This window comes from Papaver somniferum, chromosome 10 (assembly GCF_003573695.1).
Source record: "Papaver somniferum cultivar HN1 chromosome 10, ASM357369v1, whole genome shotgun sequence".
Taxonomy (NCBI): Eukaryota; Viridiplantae; Streptophyta; class Magnoliopsida; order Ranunculales; family Papaveraceae; genus Papaver; species Papaver somniferum.
Genome location: NC_039367.1, coordinates 84,075,704 through 84,097,995, shown reverse-complemented (window position 1 = coordinate 84,097,995; position 22,292 = coordinate 84,075,704).

The window sequence follows — 22,292 nt, the reverse complement described above, 5'->3', positions numbered from 1 at the left end:
TGCACTCAAAGTCTATATAGGAACTATAAGGTTGCAATTTTTCGTTCCCATTTGAATTGTTTAAGTATCTTACATTTTTTTTTTATGTTTCTCTTTGATTTGTCGCGATTCAGATCATTACTCGATCAATACTTTTGCATGTATGTTGCATAATTGCATAATATAAAGAAGGAAAAGTTTATCTCTCTTTAAAAGCGTGTGATCAAAACTTTAAACATCTACGACTTCTTCAACAACTAGTTGTGATATTTGTTCATAGGAACCATGGAGGAAAGTCACAATTAGGAACATACAAAATGGTGCACGGAACAAGACAATATGGATTCGAACTGATTTCTTTAATATTTTATTTAGATTCTGTTAAAGCTAAGGAAACAAGTGACGTACGGAATTGATCGAGCAATCGAATCCGTGGGAAGAACTGACAGCACTAAACAAAGATCAAAGTGGATCAATGAGTTGGACTACACATCCATCAATCCAGTTCCGAAAAAATGGAAAACATTTTGTAACTAATTCATTCCTTTTAATATCTGATCTCGATCTTTCACTCGGGTACGTTCCTTCTCCATTGTATCTGACAATAGAAGTGGCCAAAATTTCAAAACTTATCTCAGTGCTTTAATCATTAAGAATGCAGACCTTAAAAGAAGAAAAAAAAATGGTTACACTAGTTTTGGTTCCTAAATGACCGATCAATTTTGTTAGGCCGTGTCCATGAAATGCCGGCAAAAAAATATCTCTGTGTATTTATTTTTTTTATCATGTGTACTTACATTTGATATTCCCACTCTGCATATATGACAAAATATCAAAACTAGATAAGTTGTTAGTTGAATAGCGCATTGTTGAATGGTTGATGTGCCATACTATCAATCAAGTTTGACGCATAATGGGATTGTGGGATCATGACTTCATTCACATAGTTAATGCGCGCGCATGCACAGATAGTTGTGATTTGGTGCGGTGGTGCATGCACATTGGTTCTGTACGTTCACCATGGATAGCTAAAACCTAAAAACAATAAATTGGATGTTAGGACTTGGGAGATTGCGTCTCGCTCATTGGCGTGGATGCACTGTAAAAGATGCCGCGTTCGGAGGCAGTTTGAATTAGACCTAACTTTGCAATAAGATGTTGATCTAATTTTTCTTGAACCAAAAATGATTATGTTGACTAATAGCGCCCATATAACGTGGATTATCTACTGGAATTCTGAATTTAATTTAATTGAACACGCACTCAACCGCGGGATGGCTAACATGTGTAACCAAAACATACGATGGATGTGACCCGCCATTCTAACTAGCTAGGTATGCCAAAATATCAGTTCCCCCTAGAAGTGCGTTCGCCGTCCTTTCCGTTTCTTTCCGTTTCTTTTCTTTTCTTTTACATAGGCTTCTCCTCTAACCTTTTTGACTTTCTACTTATTTCAAACCAATGCCTCCCACGTAGTAGACATTGTCGTCAGTCTTTTGTTGCATGCAGTATCTGCTTCTATTTTCAAATTATGTACTGTAATAAAAAAGATCCGGAAACTAGAAAGACTTTAGCGTCAGCATCAAACACCAAACAAAAGACATAACAGTAAGTGCAAATCTGAGCTGGTTATTTTAATTTGCAATACAGTATATGAATTCGCTTTCCTTGCCAAAATCATGGTTTTGTATGAACAGGCTTTACCCCTGGTCAACCAGAAACTTCTGTTTGATGACGAGTTCAAAAGTTATTCTTTTGACTTGTGTAAATGAACAAACATGGTGCCTTTGACTGACAATGAATGCTGGAAGTATAAAAAAATGGTTGTTCGTTTATATATCCCATAAAACACTAACGGTACCTATACATAGGTAAAGATAATATAGGTCTTGCACATCATGACTTTACATCACCACCGGAAGGTACGATGCTGGATTCCTCGCAGGTTCTTTCTACATTGGATTTCGATTCAGTGATGACGATATTGTCTGGTTATCTCCCTGGTCTTTATAATCGTAAATTTATGGCAATGTCCTATAATCTTGATCGTACGGCTCGATGGTTGGGGTTTGACAAAGGGGTTCCTTCTAACTTTCCTCCTCCATTCGATTCTGATGTTCCGACGGTTCATGCTAGCTTTGACCGCAATGTTTTTAAGGATCCAACTTATTTGGGCGACGCGGGATCGACTTTTCTTATTAGCATCTTGTCCATGACCGTCACTTAGTCGTTACTGATGCTGCTCATGATTACCAAGACTATATTCGTAGTTGCGCATTCATTTTGCGACCGGCCCCCACCCCCCTTCTCAATTGGTTTTTGATGATCTGAAGATGTTGCATGCATCTGGTCGTGTCAAGCTGAATGACGAGATAGCAGAGGAGTATGGTTTAAAACCCGGTACTAAGGGTCGTCCTTTAGATCCATTGGTGACTTCCTGGGATCCGTCCGAGGGGCATGAGCCTATAAGGAAGGAACTGAAAAAGAAAGCCGCCAAGCCCCATTCTTCCGGTAGAAAGCCTGCCAGGATTCAAATTCCAAAACCCGTTGTCCGCTCTCCGGCGATTCAGGTATGCTTTAAACTCATTATTATCTCAGGTCTCCTCCCCCTCTTCTTTTTGTCTTTTTTTTTTCTTTTGAGAAGTGACGGGTGCCACGTGCTCAGGGAGCGCTGTCATCCAACCATGTCGGATGGAAGCCGTCTTCGTATGCCTGAGCGTGAGTGGTCTCATAAGAGCCTCGCCAAAAAGGCCAAACATGACGCGGCCGTGTCATCCACCACCCGCGCTTGTTCTTCTGCTAACGACGCACATGTATTTCTTACACAGACTCAGCAGGATGTTGACAGTAGACCAATTCCTTCATTCATGGACCGTATGCAGAGTCTTGGTATCCATCTGCTAGGGGGCTCGGGATGGGTTTCTCCGCGTTTGCATGTTTCATCAGTTAATCCTATGATAGCGGAAACTTTTCGTGCTAGGGGCCGAGCCTTGGAGTCTCCTAGCGACGTGCTTGATTCCTTTAGTCCTACCGGATCGAATCCTTCGGTCTTGGGTGAGTCCTCTACCCAGGTGACACCTCATCCGCATCCCCTCGGCAGGTAGTTGCTCATTCTTTGCCTTACACGTGTTCTTATCCTTATTTCGTGGCATCTTTGTTTTCTCCCTATTTATATGTCGATCTTTCCTTCTCAGTGTCACATCTTCTTTGTTCTGTAGTTTCTTCAAGCGATTCCAAGTCATCTTCCAGCTCTTCTTCTTCGCACTCGAAACCTCGTAAGCGTTCTTCTGATCCCTCTTCTCATGACATTATGCCACATGTCATAGATCTCCCCTTATTTACCATTATTGTCATTACTCCCAACATAACCTTCTACTTCTATATTAATTCCTTTCTTATCCTTCCCACTCCATGGATATGCTCTTTTGGGTTTGGGCTCTAGTCCCCATGTTAGCTAGGTTGTATCTTATTAGTTGTATAGGGTTTGGGAGCCAAAAACTTGGTAGGCTTTTAAGAGTGTAAAATAAGAGCAAGAAAGAAGCCTAATTGTTATACCTGCAAGTGCACAGGGTCTGTTGTAGTAGATGTGTGCAAGTCAGGGTCGAACCACAGAGACTAGGTGTGTGTGATTGAAGGTTTCCTAGCTAAGCTAGATCTCTAAGTGTAGCAGTGGCAGTGAGCTAATGAAACAAAGGCAATGAGCCTAAGGCAGTGAAGTGACAACAAATAAGTTAAGGGAATCAAATAAAAACAAGAAACAGTAAAGGAAAGAGGGATTTGGGTGAAGACTAGGGATTAGATTCCACCATTTCACCTAGACTAAGTTATCCTAGTTCCACATAAATCTTGTCCCTTGTATAGTTATCAGTGAGCTTCTTGGCTCAACTGACTAACTAGATGGCAGTGGAGGTTCTATGCCTGCTGCTCATCAAAGGGTTGGGTTAGAAAGGAAGCTAAAGGCACTAAGATAATTCTAATCCTAGTAGTAGTTGGGGCTCTCACACTGCAACTACCCACAGAGAAGCCACTTAGGTGTTTTAAAAACCTAAAGGATGTTCTAATCACAACTAAAGTATTCATCCTAAGTACTAATTGTCTGATTTAGAGTACAACTAGTCAGAGGATTCATAACAGACAATTAAGCATGAGCTGTAGCACAATCACATGGTGGTGTTCTAACTACAATGCATACATGATATGCACTGTGAGAGCAAAATGTAAAGTGCTTTGATTAAGACTATCCTAAACATTTCAAGCACAACAAGAATTATGTTTATAACTGAATGAAACTTAGCAATGGCTCAAAGGGTTTCCTCATCACTCTAGTTATGAGCTTAGAACATGGAAATTACACTTGAAACAATATTGCATTCAAACAAGACATGAACTGAAGATAACACAGTTGAGGAACTGGCTAGTCTAGTCCTCTTGGGTGAAGCTCTGGCTAGCCCAGGCATAAGTTTTACATACACCCAATGTTCTCAATTTATAGTACAATGTTTTCCCCCAAAATTTAGAAACCCTAAATTTTGAAACCCTAATTTTGATTTTGGGAACTTTCAATTCAACTCACCCACTGTGATTTCTGCTTCGACCCATGATCGTACTTCTCCTCCTCTGCTAATGCTGCTGCTCTTGTCGTCTCTGAAATACTAGCTCGAGATGTTTTACAAATCCCACACCCTAGGGTTCAGAGAAAGAGGTGCGAGTTTTGTAAAATGTCTAGGCTAGTAGAGGGATGGGTTTTGGGGGAGGACTGAGATGATGGAGGTGGTGGAAGTGATATAAATGGTTGCGGCAGAGGAGACAGTGGAGGAGGTGGTGTTGCAGACGAGAAGAGAGTTTTGCAGAGGTGAGGGAGGAGAGAAGAGAAAAGAACGATGGAAATGGGATTAGGGTTCGTTTGGTTGAGGGTGTAGGTTTCTGATGCTAGGGTGTGAGGCGGGTGTATCAAAGGTTGATGCTCAGCGAAGCGAAAGCGTAGGATGAAAAGGTGATGGAATGATCCAACGACGCGATAGGAGCGACCGTTGGATGATGAGATACAACAAAACTGACGGCTTCAGATGGAGTTAGGTACTATAGTGTTTGACAGGAGCTTCGGAGTTTGATGCACAATGATGAGGCGACCATTGGATGATGAGATGGATCCAATCTGACAGCTCTCATGGAAATGGGTTGGATAATGGAAATGGATTTGGGTAAGGGTTTTGGGACTTGGGTATGCCAAGCCCATATCTTCTTTAAGAACAATTCTTCCTCTTCAAGCCCACTTCTAATTGATCCGGCTCTTGCAAACATCATTCTTCGCTTCCTCCTAGCGGGAGTCTTTGCTGTTCCTTTGCTCTTTTCGCTCCGTGAGATAACCAGGCTTTATTTAGGACCTAAAAATGCAAAATTAATTAAGAAAAGTATTTATTCTTGAAAACAACGAAAACACAGAATATGGGATAAAATGGAGCGTTAGTGCACAAAAGATGAGTTAAATGCCAATAAAAAGGTGCAAATATATACAATATTTGGCACTCAACAGCCACATAAGAATGGCTTGTATCCCATTCACTTTAAATCAACATTAGCAAGAATCCATCAACCATCTCCAATAACCCAACTGCCTTCACCAGCATTCTCTCATCTAGTGAGCTTCTTTAGCGCTGACTAGGTCATCCTTTATTTCACACTTTACAACATGTTTCTAGGATTTTAAATGTTGCTAGTGTTTCTAAGTAATCTTTGTTTTTCTCTCGTTGTAGATTAAGTAAAAGTCAAAAGCTTCATTTTTAGTTGTCATGTAATAAGGTTAGTCAGCCTCTGGAGTTGTTACACACTAATTTGTAGGATCCCCGTCATGTAGCTTCTTTTAGTGGTTGTTTACTATTATGAAAATGTAGTGGATGATTATTCAAATAGTGCTGGATTTTTCCTATGTTACGTAAGTATGATTTCAAGAATATTACTTTTGTTGCGCAAATTGAAAATTTACTTTCTCTCAAAGTCAAAGTGATAAGAAATGATGGTGGGGGTGAGTTCTTACATAGCTTATGTGAATATTTTTTGTCTGAGAAATGTATTTTCATGACTTCTCTTGTCCACACACACCTGAATAAAATGGTGTGACGGAGACAAAACACAAACATCTTCTTAATGTTGGTACGACACTTCTCATTCAATCTGGACTTTCAAATATTTTTTGGGATGAATCTTTCTCCACTGCAAACTACTTAATAAATAAACTTCCTACTAAATTGCTTCAATCTATTTCTCCTTTTGAGTTTCTTTTCCATAAGTTCTTAGAGTACAGTTTTCTTAATGTCTTCGGCTGCTTTTGTTTTTCTTGGATCAAACCCTATACAACTAATAAGATACAACCTAGGAGTAAGCATTGTGTTTTTCTAGGATATAGTTTTTACCGTAAGGGTAGTCGTTATTTGGAACCTCTTATTGGCAGGGTATACATTTCTCGGCATGTGCTTTTCAATGAAGTTTTTTTTTTCCTTACAGCTTAATGGTTATTACTTCTGCACTTTCTTTTGCTTTCCGATTTTACAAATCTAGTCTATACCAACTACACCATCTTTTTTACCTTTTCCATGTGAGTTTTCATTTACATCTTTCACCTCAATTCTTTCAAGATCAATGGTCCCTTCCATCCGTAATACAGATTCAGTCGTTATTTCTGACTCTACTTCATCACCTAATATTTCAGTCACTAGTTCCCATTCCATGGTCATTAGAGTCAAATGAGGCATCTTCAAGCCTAAAACTCTCTTAGCTACTTATCACAAATTGCCTTTGGCACTTCTATATGACACCTCACAGCCAGTTACCACCTTCTTTACTTAGGCTAAAAAGGTCCCTCATTGAAGGAAATCTATGTCTAATGAACATGAATCCTTAATCACAACTGGTAATTGGTTTTTGGATAAGCATGTGCCTAGTCATAATATCATAGGATGTAATTGGGTCCTTCGGAAAAAGCACAATCATGATCGCACCATAGAAAAGTATAAATCTCGGATTGTCGCGAACGGTTTTCACCAACAGTTTGGTATTGATTTTGCACAGATATTTATCCATGTGCCAAACCATCTACAATACGTCTAATATTATATTTTTCATTTAGTTTTGATTGGCCTATTAATCCGTAGATGTCGTAAATGAGTTTCTACATGATGACCTAGAGGAAACTTTATACATGGAACAACCGTCTGGTTTTTAGGATCCCGAACATCCTGATTATGTTTGCAGGCTTCACAAGGAGATTTATGGATTGAAGAAAGCGCCGCATGCCTGGTATGCCAAACTCAAAGAAGTATTTTTCTCTCTTGATTTTACTTCTTCTCTTGCAGACACTTCATTTTTTGTTCAGAGAAAGGGAAAGCGCCTGACCATTGTTCTTGTATATGTCGACGAAATTTTAGTCACTGGTAATGACTCTGTTTACATCAAAACCTTAATTTCTGACTTGGCTACATATTTTCCGGTTAAAGATCTCAGTGAGCTTCATTATTTTCTTGGTCTGGAGGTTACTAGGAATTCTCATGGTCTGTTTTTACATCAAACCAAATATGCCTTTAATCTCCTTAAAAAAACTGATATGGTAGGCTCTAAGCCTTGTTTATCACTTGCTACTGGTAATTCTCAGTTGTTACCATCTGATGTCTCTCTGCTTCCGAATCCTACTGACTACAGATCCTTAGTGGGGGAACTGTACTATTTAACTTGGACCCGGCCAGAAATATCCTTTGATGTGAACCAAGTCTATCAGTTTATGTATGCACCAACTGATATTCACTTGGTAGCTGCTAAACATATTCTTAGCCATATCAAAGGTACTTTAGATTATAGTCTTTGCTTCACCAACGGTTGTTTATCTCTTACTGGCTTCTCAGATGCGGATTGGGCTGGCGCTTTGTCTGATAGTCATTCTATAAGTGGTTTCTGTCTGTATTTTGGTTCGAATGCGGTCTTTTAGTGTGCTAAAAAACAACCTACATTCTCTCGCTCTTCCACTGAATCTGAGTACCAGGCAATTGTAGTTGCTTCCTAAGAGATTTTTTGGCTTTATCAAATTCTCAAAGACCTCCATTTATTTCTCAAGGATCCTCCTAGGCTTGGTTGTGACAATATAAGTATTATTTGTCTTGCATCAAACTCTGTTATGCACCGTAAGATGAAGAGTCAGTGGTTTGATTTTCATTATGTACGTGAACTAGTTATGGCTAAGTCTTTGCAGGTGCATCTTGTAGCTACTCAGGATCAGCCAATTGACATTTTTGCCGAGGGTTTTCATGGACCGCGGTTTCAGTTTCTCAAGTCAAAGATGAAAGTATATGCTCCTTCCACCGTGCAATTGAGGGGGGTAATGGCTTAAGTAATTTAGGTGATGTAGAGTCTGGTGGTACTTAGTGTTGATACATAAAAATAGTTACCCCTTAGCGGGGCTAGGATGCCCGTAAGGGGAGGATATACCCAATATGAAACATAGGGGACTCGGGGACTAGGGCCCAATTCCATTAGAAAGTATCCATAAGGTAGAAAGGATAAGGAAGAAATTAATAGAAAATGAGAAGGTTGTATAAGGAGGAGTGGCATTAGTAGTAATTAAGGAGGTTTAAGGACATGTGGCATGATGTCACAAAAGGAAGGGATTTTGGGAAAGTCTATAAAAGGAGGTACATAGTACAATGGAAAGCAGGATCTCTCTCATACCATTCCTAGAAAGTGTTGTCATTAGGTGTGACTAGGACGGGTAGGACTAATCTCATACACACCCCTCAAAATTTGGCGACCACACCCAGAGGCTCGTTCCTCGCCCAACATGACGCACCAAAGAGGCACTAGCACGGGCGCGTTGGACAATCAATCGGCCGATCGAACCATCAACCTCGATGAAGTAATAATATAGGAGGAAAATGAGGATAGTGGGGAGGAAGCGCTAGTACAGGGCGCGGTCATGCAGCCGGAGATACACGAACCCCAGAGAGGAGAGGCGAGAACAACACAGGGAAAGAACATGCAACAAATGACTCGGACACCAAACCCCTCGTCCTTAACTCTATAAGACATACAGAAAGAGCTGGAGGGACGCGTTCGAAGAAAACAAGAGATGAAGAAATGGATGGAACAAACAACATCGACGGACTAAGGTATCACCAAAGGATCAGTAAGGAAAATAGGTCCACAACAATGTCACAAGAAGCAGTGGAAAAATATCTAGAGACAAACTACCGCGTGGTAAGGCAAGACGATTATGATTCTATGAGTGTCCCTTACCCAGCGAGCACCAACGAATACCAGTACCCATAAGATTACATATCACAAAAATTCAGAGTATATGACTGACAGAGAAATGCGCGGGAACACCTCAGCTGATTCTTTTCAGCAATGAATGACAAGGCCTCCGATGTAAAGTTATGTTTAATGGAATTCCCCAAGTCACTCACGGGCACGATATTCACTTGGTATGATAACCTAAAAGTGGGGAGTGTAGACTCATGGCCGACCATGTCCACCCTCTTTTTAAGGAAATTTTATTCGGCCAAGAGGAAGATTACGTCAATAGACTTGAGCAGATGCAACCAGCGGATAGGAGAAAAAATAAGAAAATATGCATCTCCAGATTCCGATATTTAGACTCAGATTTCCATGAAGACATCAATGAAGAATCTCTAGTCGAAATCTCCATACGCAAAATGACACCCGCCTTTAAGAGGAGCCTGGTCAACTTTAGTTTCCAAACCTTCTTTGAGCTGGAAGAGGCGGCATAAAGGATTGCCGACTGTGTTGAGGAAATACATGCAGATCACGCCTGACACTACACAATTAACACCATATCTGAAGCATCACGTAATGTAAGACCCAACACCAAAAAAGAAAGGAATGACTCGCTTCAAATTATCAATGGGAACCTAGGGGAAAGAGATGGGTGAAACGAGACTTTAACCCACCGTCTCCTCTACCATTCACCCGAGAAAAAATAATCGGACTTTTAGAACAGTGGATACCAAACAAGGAAATTGAGCTACCTTCAACGGTAGTAGATGTAAACAAAATTGACAAAAGCGCCACTAAATACTGCCATTATTACCAACAATTAGGCCATCCGACAGTGCAGTACTTCGCCATCAGAAGCATCTTTGACCGAAAGCACATAGCTGGAGAAATTGAAATAGCAGGGAAAGCAATCGAGCACAACCCCCTTCCTCACCGCTGAATCATAAGAAGGCAAGGCGCAAATGAAGCGGACAGAACTAACGATGGCACGACAAAACCCACTCTTCTACAAACTTGGTCCGCAGAAAACATGCGACAACGACCCATAACAAAGGAAAGATGTACCTTCTTTTTCGGTTCCCTAATAATAATAATAATAATAATATATGTTAGATCATAGCTCGGTTGAACCCACCAAGCGTTGGTATGTCAAGTTTGCTTGTCATATTTTAGTGAGCCAAAACTCATTTAAAGAGTCGCTTGATTATGTACTAGAGTCAACTTCGTATAGGTTAGCTTGAAAGTATTAGGATATGATACATTACAAGTATTGCGAAGACTTGAAGAAGTGAAGAAGTAAGGAGCTACAACGACAACATCATCCTTTCACTTGAAGTTAGTGATATTTGACTTGAACTGTTTCATTCCCTAACATATCTTTCAAGTCGTGCATATTGAAAATAAAACTGTGAAGCATGAATGATTATACTCTAGTTAGACATAGTATTAAGGAATACAATACGAGGTTTATTGCTTAACCATTAAACTTTGTATATAAGACATCGACATAATCGTTTGAATGATATTGTGATTATGTATGGGTATAAGGTGAAGATTTCATCCTAGGAAACAATGTTTTACATTTTTTTAAGGAAGTAAATTTATGAACTTTTTTTTGTGAATCCAAAGGGAAATCGCCGGGAATTATTGGTATTGTTATTCATTGCATATTTTTTGAACTACCAATATGTGTGATTAATATAACCGCTCATGACTTATTTATGTTCTTGGTAAAACTATTCACAAAGGCCTGACTTTTGTATTGGTATGACTTTTATTAGTGAAACCGATCTTAAGTAATCACCTGAGATGGTATGATCGATTCAGTGTTATTGGTATGACCGACTCTGGGTAAAGGGGATCCGATCCTAGTAAGAGGTGCAACCTATCACAAAGGGGAATCGATCCTTGTATGATGTGTAGTAAGTTTTTAGTAGAAAGGGGAACCGATCATATGGACATGTGCAACACGTTTTTAGGCAAAGGGGAACCGATCCTATGGACATGTGCAGCAAGTACAAGTTAGATACCATATATATGTGGGGAACCGATCCTAGTACCTAGTCAACCGAATTTTGGTAACTAGCGTGACTATGCAAAGTACTCACATGGAGGTAGAACCGAAACTTGTTTTGGTAGAACCGTGAAACCCATGTTTAGTGATTGAGTGTTCTTGATCAATCACGTAGTTCTTGAAAGTCAGATGAACCAATTCTAAACTTGTTTGGAAGTGTGGAAAATCGGTTTCAAGGATGTAAGTATGAAAGAGGACTTACAAGGTAACGATATCGACATACTTTGAACATGTGCAGTAACGCTTATCTTTAATTGTTCAAAATTATTCCTTAATAGCTAAAGGAAGAAAATCTCGGATCAAATAAAATAAGTTGAGAATCTTTTATTTAAGGTTTTTAATTTTATATTTGGAAAATGAAAATTAGTAATGTGCATTTGCTAGTTGGAGATTTTCTAAGAGAATTTCGGTCATTATTTGGACAAAGCATTTCCAGGAATTATGGAAACCGAGTTTGGAATATATTGCATATCTTGAGAATATTTTTGGTTTTGGAAATTCCTTGGTGTCTAAACTTCCTTGGTCTATAAATATCAAAGTTTGCATTTCGATCAAACTAATCCCTGTGACAGCAAAACTATCTCAGTTGTGCTGCTACTGGTGAAGCCTCCTATTCGGAGAGGAGAGTAACCTAATTAGGCGAAATCTCTTACGGCCGCTCAATTTAAAGACTTCTCTGGGATTGAGAAGCTCTATTAGTACCGTTGGTGGCAAACTAGATAATTGCGGTTTATCTTTTGTTTTCGATTGATTTGATTGACTAACAGTGGTTGAACTTTGATTGCACCTAGTTTGTTTATGCTTGAGAATCTTCTCTTCTGATATAAGATTCACTCAAACTAGATCGAAGTTTCGACAGGGATCTATAGACTGTTTGTAGATCTAAAGACGTCTTGTGATAATCCGTTCTGTGTGTGATTGATCACAAGAGATTCAAGTTGATTGTGTGCAGGTGTTTATTGAAGATCTAAGTAGATTTGAAGACAAAGAAGAATTTGAAGATTTCTGATTTGGGTTCATAATATTTGGTGTGCACAATACTTGTTTCGGTATAAGAGGATTCAACTATAATCGGTTTATCCTTGTGGTAGATTAGATTGATTAGTTGTGTAGATCGGCATCAATACAATTCTTTGTGATTAAAAGTATTGATTGCAAAATCTTAACAATTACTTTGGTAGTTGATAATAAGATAGATCTAAGAACCTGACAAAGGAGTTTATTGAGATAAACAGAAGAGCCTTTTGTGGAACTCACATCACTTGGTTGAAAAGAGTTGATACCAAACAGATTTGTTGTTCCTTTACTGTTTGGAATACGAACCAAAGCCGCGGTAGACGGCCACGCACATGGCCAAATGCCGAGCTATTAATACAATTAAGGGAAGATCAATTTTAAGTTACACAAAGATAGGAAACGCGTGAAAGCAAAATTGTGCTGAACACAAGAGGGGGCGCGTCTCAAAATGCCCCTCCCATAATCCAAAATGAGATAGAGCGTGTTCCGCGCCCATCGATAAAATGATAATGCAAGTATACATATTCAGCAACACCACCAGGCACACGAAAAACAGAATACTTTAACGAAACTAAACAGTAAGCACGAAGATAACGAAGAACCCCCCCCAGGGCCTATGCAAGGGCGATTCTAAAGGGGCGCGTATGCTTGGAATCCACTATAACCACGCCCCAACGGGCAATGATCATACCAATAATGATTAAACATAACATAAAAAATGCTTCAAACTCGCCATTATAATAATACTCTTTGTTAGAGCACTTCTCGGTCGAACTCGCAAGCATTGCTATCTCAAGCTTGTTTGTCAAGTTTAGTTGTAAAAACTATAAGTCTTGAATTCTAGTCTACTTATAGTTATGTCTCGGATTAGGATAGAATGTGTAGTTGAGATTTAGACTTCACGGCGTTCATCGATTGAAGATGAAGAACTAGTAAGGAGATCTTGTGGAACTTCATTAACAAAAGGTATGTGGAGACTTGAACTCATCTATCACTCAAAAGTCTATTCTATATCCTATTGAGACAAAGTCGTATAGCTATATAGACTTTACATTATACATATTTGATATTTCGAGCTGAGTTTAACTCAATTATATCTTTCTCGAAATATGTGTTTGAAAGCTTTTTGCTTTAACTATGTTCATCATTATTCTTGGCGAAAGTCAAAAGATGATCATGTGAAAATCACCTGGTAACATCTTACATGATTTGTGTGAGACAGTCATTTGATGTAGACTCAGAATGTTTCGTATTGATCATTCGATCACTGGAAAATTGCTTATAAGATAATAGTTTGTGTGAGACAGCTATTGTCATCTTTTTAAAATGTTCAATGATTGAAATGGGAGTTAAGAGATAAAACCCATGTCTGGATACATTACGGTCTGTGTACTAAGTGTGCGAACTGTTTTGATAGAATTCAAGACCGGAAGTTAAGTTTATATACCCGTTCGCAAACTTATAAAACTGTTAAGTCAGGGTACTTAAGTTTGCATACCCGTTCGCAAACTGATTTAACTGCTGAAGTACGAGAACCAAGTTTGCGTACCCGTTTGCAAACGGTTTCAACTGAGTTCGGTCCGGAGCTAAAGTTTGCATACCCGTTTGCAAACTGTCGTCTTGTGACTAATGTCCGTAACTTAAGTTTGCTTACCCGTTTACAAACTTAAGTGGTTTAAGTTCTAAAATCGGTTAAGTATGATTTCATACTCATGAACAAATACATTTATAAATTAAGGAATGTAATATTTGCAAACCGTGGCTAAAATGTTCATGAACTGATTCTTTTAAATCTATCTGATTTTGCTTCAATTGTGTCTAGTATACTTTTTTGAGAATATAAACAATTGAACAACTCTATGAGTAACACAATTAGATTCATTTGATTATCAATTAATCTAGAAGTGATAAGATTAAGGGTGCAGACGGTACTGTTCGGCTCTGTTCTTGCCGAGGCCGAGTTCATGTACCTCCCTAGTCTCGGTTCTTAGTTTTAGGACCGGTACTTGTACCTCGTTCCTCGGTTCCGGTACCATTCGGGACAAGTACGATACTAGGGACGGTTCTGGTACCATTCGGTACTTTCTGTCATCCGTTTTGGACATTGTTTCAAGTTGTTTATCATCAATGAACTTGGTGGAAAGGCAATAGTGTGATGCAGAAGATGCGTATTATTCTATATCTCTTTGAACATCATAATCTGTTAGAAAGCACCCAGCATATGGATCAACAAACAGAGGTTCTACAACCCATAAACAAGTGAAACAATTATAAAGGCTGCTAGAAGCCTAGAATCAATAGAAATCATAAATTTTCAAGGCGGGCAGGTAATTTCCAATCATGTATCAAAGATTAGCTCATAATTTTCATTAGATTGAAATTTCTGCAGATTGTTGTTTGAGATTTAGAATTTAAACCTAGTTTTCGGGTCTCTTGAAAACGATGTAAAGCACCATTAATAGCTGATTGAAGCAGTGGGTCATTGTTATTACTGAGTTTTGCAACGAACCCACAATTTTTTTTCTTCCTTGAGATTAATATATTGTTATTGGGTGAGAAGTAGAGGATAGCAGAAGCAGAAGAACTTACTTCTCCTGCAGGTGCAAAGCATCTCATTTCGAGGACTTAAAAAAGTCTTAAGTTTCATCCCTTTGCGGTAAAGAAATGTACTGGGATCTAGGATTACTGATATTTCAGTTCAAGCATTTTATTTAGGTCCTATAAAATTCGATGGTCAGTTATTCGGTACATACGGTCCGAGACGGTACGGGACTAGGGCAGGACCGTGTACCTGTACCCCCTAGAGGCCGGTTCCTATTTTTTGGACCGGTACTTGTACCCCCTTCCTCGGTTCGGTACAAAATCAGGTACGATTCCACCGGTTCCGGGATGGTCCGCCGGTCCGGCTCGGTTCCTGTGCACCCTTAGATAAGATGAATGATAAGTGCATAATTCATATGATTTTAGTGTCCATTACATACTTGTTTTAGCTATTATTCTTGCATGTATTCGTATTATTACTTTTGTTTTCTCTTATTTGCCTCCAATAGGTGAATCATCCAAAAAGGAGCTACAAAGTGCTGAAAAGGTCTAAGATGATAAGTATTCCAAGTGCCAAAGTCCAAGAGAAGTTCAAGAAGTGCGACGAAAAGGAGCAAAACGCTCAAAATCAAGAGACGGGACAAAGACTGAGATTAACTCATTCAAATTAAGGATTTCTCATCACCAGATTGAAGAGAATTGAAAGACAAAAAAGAATGCAAAAAGAATGAGGTCATTCCGAGTTCGGACGAAGAAGTTGTGACCAAAACAAGCTTTTATCGAATACCGAAGACAGTAAAGTATGCAAACGGGTACGCATACCTTAGTTCCGAAATTTTCTGCTGGAATTTGAGGTACGCATACCGGTACGCATACTTAACAAGTATAAAAACGGGTATGCATACTTGTGAAGGCCTAAGGTCACGTTTGGGGTCGTTATTTCTTATTTTCGGGTCGAGTTCTTGAACCAAACTAGATACTTGATGGCCAAGCAATATAAACCTATAAAAATCGGTATTAGGCCTTTTACACAAATATCAAAGATAATCTAATATCACAAGTTCTACATCAAAAACCTAGGGTTTACCCCCTTTAGGGGGAAATCACCATTATTCATCTTCTTTGTAATATGAGTAGCTAAATCCTTTGTTGATTAAGGATGAATTCAATGTTCTAAGCGTGAAGCTTTATTAATAATACATGTCTATTTGAGGTAATCATCATCATTTGTTTTTACCATATCTAGGGTTTATGAGTGATTCTTAGATTGATTTGGAGTGCACGCTAGATTGATCTATTGATCGTTCTATTGCTCATAGAAGATAGGAGATAAGTAACCGTCGAATAACTCTCTACACAAGTAGAAATCGCGAGACCTTACAGAGGGATTCTGTGGAGGAATCGTGTGTAAAACCAACACCAGCAAGTAAACCTTGAGCTAAGAGTTTAACTACTGGGATTAACCAAATTCACAAAGATTAAAGCATTCATTGGATTACACCTTGAGTGAGCTACTACTTGGTGGTTCGGTTGAGTAGAATCTGATATTGGAGGGCTTCCGTATCTGTGGTAAAAGGAGTTTTGGGGATAGCACTGAGCTAGCTGCTACTCTATGGTTGGTGATGAATGGTTCTTACGAATAATAGATAAGTATTCAAATCCTGTTAACGCTTGGTAACGGCGAAGGATTCCTTAATCATCTCTTTTCTTTGTTACTGTCTTTATAATTATCTTACAAACAAACCCCCTTTGTTATTTACTTTATTTTGCTTATAAAATAACCTATCAATTACACAGCTCTCTGTAGGAATGATCTCTTACTACCGCTATATTACCAGTTAATTAGTGAGAAATATATTTATCAATTTGTTGAGCCTACGACAGCCCATCAAATTTTGGCGCCGCTGCCGGGGAGCATCCGCTAATTGATTTGTTATTTGTTTAGCTTGTTTTTATTTTAATTTTTTTAGATTTTTGTTTTAATTTTCTTTTTCTTGAGAGTCGTCATGTTTCCTTATGGAAATAACATGTATGGAGCACAAGATTACACATACAAAAGTGGTAGTCAATATGGTTTTCAATCTCATGATAACTACCAACCATCCTATGGGTATAATCAAAACCAATCTTTTGGCTATGATCAATATCCCATGGACCTTACGGATATTCTCATACATGTCAACAACCTTATGACGGGCATGTATGTGAACAATCACGAGGATGGAAGGATAGTTATGCTTCTGATCAATCATTTTCTAGTAATGTGCAGACGAAAGGGAGTTATGATACTGAATCAACACCTAATCCTCTTTATCGTGCTTTTCCTTCATTTTTTCCAAAAGAAGAGATACGGACTAGGCGTGTTAATGTCAGAAAACCTTTTAAGCCATACGAGCAGCTAGAAGAAACTGGAGCATCGGAAGAGACTCTTCAAGAAATTGATACAGCCATACGAACCGAACTTCAACGTCGTTGGGATATGGAAGATGATGAGGTTTACGAAGATTCTGATGAAGATGAGCAACCTTTGGAAAGTTCTTGTAACATTGATACAATTATTCCAACTCCATATCATAATAATGATCACTCGCCTATTCAAAAGGAGGAGATTGGGTATGTCATATCTATTGTTATAAATGGTGTAACGTACTCAAACGAAGAAATTAGGAGTTTCATCAATGAACTATACGTAGGAGAGTTTTCCGATTCCGATGACGAGGTTGTTGAAGAGATTGAGATTGAGAATGAAACCAAATTGATTAAAGTCGTGGAAGACCCAATTGAGCTAGATAACAATAGTTTGATAGAGGATCACGATATACTTGAGGTAAATAATTCATTGGAGATAATTAATGAGGATCCGAAACAAGGTTTTTCTAATCCTTTGCATAATTCTATATCCATTGATCTTTTTCCTCTAATCGAAGTAGCTTCTAAAAGAGATGTTAACCCAAATTTTAAGAAAATTCCTCACTTAGGATTGGAGTTGTGTGCTTCCAAAGTTTTAACGGATTATTTTTCTTCTAAGTATCCACCACTTGATGTGTTTGATTCGAGTATTGTGCAGGTTCACCGAACTGAGAAACCTATTGAAGTTCCTGATTTCTATGTTCTCTATCCACTTTCGAGTGTAGAAAGGACTAAGTGTGGGGAAACTTCAATAAAGTGATAGCTTCAATATTTATGTTTTGTGATAATGTTTTTGTGAAGCTGTTATATGAACTGCAGATTGTTATTTGGAAGGATTCCCAAATTTTTATACTACTGGTGTACGGACGATAACAACAACGTCGGGCTGACGACGTTAAACCAAGTGCTTCATGGGAGGCAACCCATCGGTTTTGTATCTCTATCACTTTTGTTTTTAGTTTTCTTTATTTTTCATATCATATCTTGCATTCTCGTCTTAGATTTTACAAATTCCTATATTTATAATGAAAGTTTTGACGAATTTTCGTCAGCAAAATTCTGACTGCGCAGTTGTCAGGAAAACAGCTCTCGAGACTTCATACGAAGTCCAATTTGAGTGTTTCACCCCAAATTTTAAAGAGGACAGACTCACCTTTCTTTTCCAAAAGAAAATTTTAATTTGGAGTCTGTTAAGTTGGACCGATTGGCCTGGACATTTGAGTTTCGATACTTTTACAGAACTTTTTGCAGATTGCATGTCTGTCAGTCCGGAGGCTGTAAAAGTCTTAACGTTTATCAAAATACTGTGCCCTTTTGACACTTTATATAAAAGATGTAGGCGAACAACTTTCGTTTAGGATGTTTTTCCTAGTTCCCTACCCATGTGTACAGTGTTTTAGTTTTTCAGGGCTGTTATGTCAGAAATCAGAATTTTCGGTTTTGAACATTGAGGACAATATTGAGTTTAAGTGTGGGGGAATAGTTAAGCATGTTTGGCTTGAAAAAATAAATAAATAAATAATAATCTTTGATTTCTTGCATTCTTGAGACTTCATATTTTGGAGTAAATTATGAGTTATTTAGGATGACACTCTAAACCTTTTTAAGGTTGAAACAGTTCTTATGGCTATAAATTGAGTTCCACTTTATCGTTCTAAAATCCTTAAATATATATGTTCATAATTGAATGCGAAACTCAGCTATGGTAGTCATTTGAAAGAGTCATCCTCGCAATTAATTATTACTGAATTACTTTCTTTATATTTTTGCAGTTTTATGTTTCTCTAAAGTGATTTGTGGGATCATGATACCGCCATGGATGTTGTAGGTAATCATTGGTTAAGTATATAAAAGCCCCATAAGACAATTGACTTACACTCATAAAGAGTGAGCCGGAAAAAAAAAAGAAAGAAAAGAAAAAAAAGGAATAAATGATAGGTCCGGAATTGCGGACTAATCATAGTCGATAAAAACAAAAACCTATTGTTGATGGTGGTTTTCGGTTTAGGTATAAAATCGTGAAACCCTGTATTTTAATACGTTGTCGCCCTGCAAAGGAACAAAAGCCATTTGGAAGTGATGAGTGTGTAAACCTTTTCACTTACATATGTATTGAGCAATTCAACATATTTGAAATTTATCAGAATGGTGCATGAAGCAACAATCCTAGATATTCTGTAAATTTTAACCTATCACATTATTTACTAATGCATGGCCCGCCTAGTATTTTCCTATGCTATGTTCCCCAGCTGAACTTTCAATATTGGCATGACATGACGATTAATCTTCACTCGCAGCAGAGTAGCACGAATCTCCCGAAGTGTCAGTATTGAAATTCGCATGAAAACACTCGTGTAGGCTACACCACCCTCTGACAAAGAGATTAGCGTGTTTGCACACTTTTTAGTTAAAAGTTAGCGCGATCGAACGCGTTTAAACTTCTTAAGGAAAATCTAGATTGTTCATATCAGTCTCAAAAATGATCACGGCCACACAATTTGGCCGCACGATTCAGCAAGCCTAAATTACTCCTAGCGGAACTAGGCAATCACCGTATTGACCACCGGCGGGCCCACTGTTTCCCTAGTCGATCGAATCCTATTTTGTTCATTCACAAGCGCTTCAAACGTCAACCCAAACATGGGTGTTCGCGCTGTCTAAAAATAGCTCGAATGAGCTAAGACCGACAAAAACGGTCTCAAACTCCATCACATCCGTCCAACTTTTCCGGCCTAGTTGGACGGCGTTGATCGCATCTCAAATGATCAAAGAGGCGTTGATGCGTTCATTGGCGGCCCGAACTTCTTCCCAGTCGATCGGCTTGCCCATAGCAAGTCAATGACACACCAATTCGTTCGATTGAACTAGGGTGGACGCGGTTGCTTAGAAACCCTAATTGGTGGTTGATGCAATATCTTATTGCCGCAAATCGATCACGATCATCCATCTTCGCCAGCCGAAACGAGTGGCTTAGATCTAATTTTAGATGGCCCAGGAGATGTCATCATGCTCACCGGTAACCCATCATTGCACGTGGTCGATCGACCTGGTCAAACTAGCACTCAGTGCCTCGAACCGCTCGCCCAAAAGAGGGTTGTCCGCGCGGCCCCTAAACCCTAAAATTGCGTCAACGACAGTATGTAACTGCCGCAAATATTCTCGTTCATCCAACTTTGCTAGCCTAGTTGGATTGTGTAGATTTATTTTCAGGAAACCAACAGGGTAGCATTGTGATCTCCGGCCACCCCTCCTCCACAGGGAGTGATCAACCAGGTGATAGATCACCCATAGGGTCCTCAAACGATCACCTAAAGAGAGCCGATCGTGCTACTTTTAAGACGCTTGATTTGTGACTGATTCGATCGAGCTCTAAAACAGCGATGCTTCTTTCACATCGATTATTTTTTCAGCTGCTTATTCGAAAGCGATGCTTTATATATACGATTATAAGCGATGATATAATATTGATTTCACGAATAACTTATCATTTAACCTAAAAGAACCATGTGCTGATTTTAGCGGCAAGTCACATGACTTGACCCATTCACTCGAGACATCAAACATGTCACAAACTGGGGGATACTCACTGGGGTATTGGTCTGGCGGTTTACAGCGTGCGTCGTGCAACGCGCCCATTACGAGAAAGTGTCAGAAAATACGGACGGTTAACAGTAATGAGAGTAGTGGGTGAACGTGTGATCAGTCTTCCCTCATAACGGAAACATGATGATCACCACTTTCTGCACAAACCTACTTCTCCACCACTTAACTTCCTCCACTTCCTAAGACATCAGGGTGCGCTCAATGACTTGTATAAATAGGTATTTAATCTATTTCGAGAACATGACACAAGTGTTATCAACACAAGTAGCCAGAAACCATTTTTCTGATACAAGTCATAAAACAACCACACCCTCATAATTCAACATCCTGATCTCAAACACCTTCTTCACTTCCCTCCCTAAGATCAATCTTTCTCCTTCACCTTGTGACCGAATTGAATCTGGAACGACCATTTCTTGGTTTAGGCCAGAGTCTTACAGATTGATCTCTCGAATATAAAAGTACTCATGTACAGTGCATTTTTTTAGGGTTTGAATTCGTTTCTCATCAACACCCAAATTTACCAAAAACAGCAGAATCAGTTTTTACCCCAAAACAACTGGCGACCACAGTGGGAGATTAATCTCTCAGTTGCAAGATCAATTTTCAATTTCATTTCAATTTTCTCAAATTCAAAGATGGTGGATCTTAGGTCTGGATCAGCGACAAATCCCGATGTTACTAGCGCTGACAACACCCCTGGTATCAACACTCCTACCGGTGACACCAATGTACCGCCTACCAGCGCGATCAACGCATCTTGTGGTACTACATCCTCAACCACCAACACCAGTGGCGCAGGAAACGTTCCCTTAGGCGTGACACCTCCAATCACCCGAGCCAGAGCCGATGTCGCCACCCCCAATGTTTCTTCAAGCGTAACACTCCCGGTTGTTAATACAGCTACTTCCACTCCCCCATCAGGACGAGAGACTGCAGGAGCCAGAGGAGGCCAACCCCCTACTACCATCGTCGATTTAATGGAAAGACAAGAAGTTCTCTCTAAGGCTCATACGTACATGGCTACAACTCAGAAAGAGGTACTCACTTTCCTCAAAACGCTAACATAATGACTACCACAAGAGCCACGCCAGCCCATGGAATCAATAAGGAGTACTTTCAACACTCTTGGCGCAAGCACTTCAACAGGGCGTGCATTCGTAGATGAGGAAGTTCGTGTTTCTCCTGAGCGCTCAAGAGAAAGGAATCAGCCATCCAATTTCATCACGTGTGAGGATTTAGAACGGCTTCTCCAGAATCGAGGCAAGGAAAACCCGGTGGACCTGCACCAGCACCAACCTCCGTATCCTCCTGATGTGCAAAGCCTCTCCCAAGAGGATACTCCTCTCCTCAGTTTTCCCTTTATGATGGTACTGGTAACGCTCGCGAACAC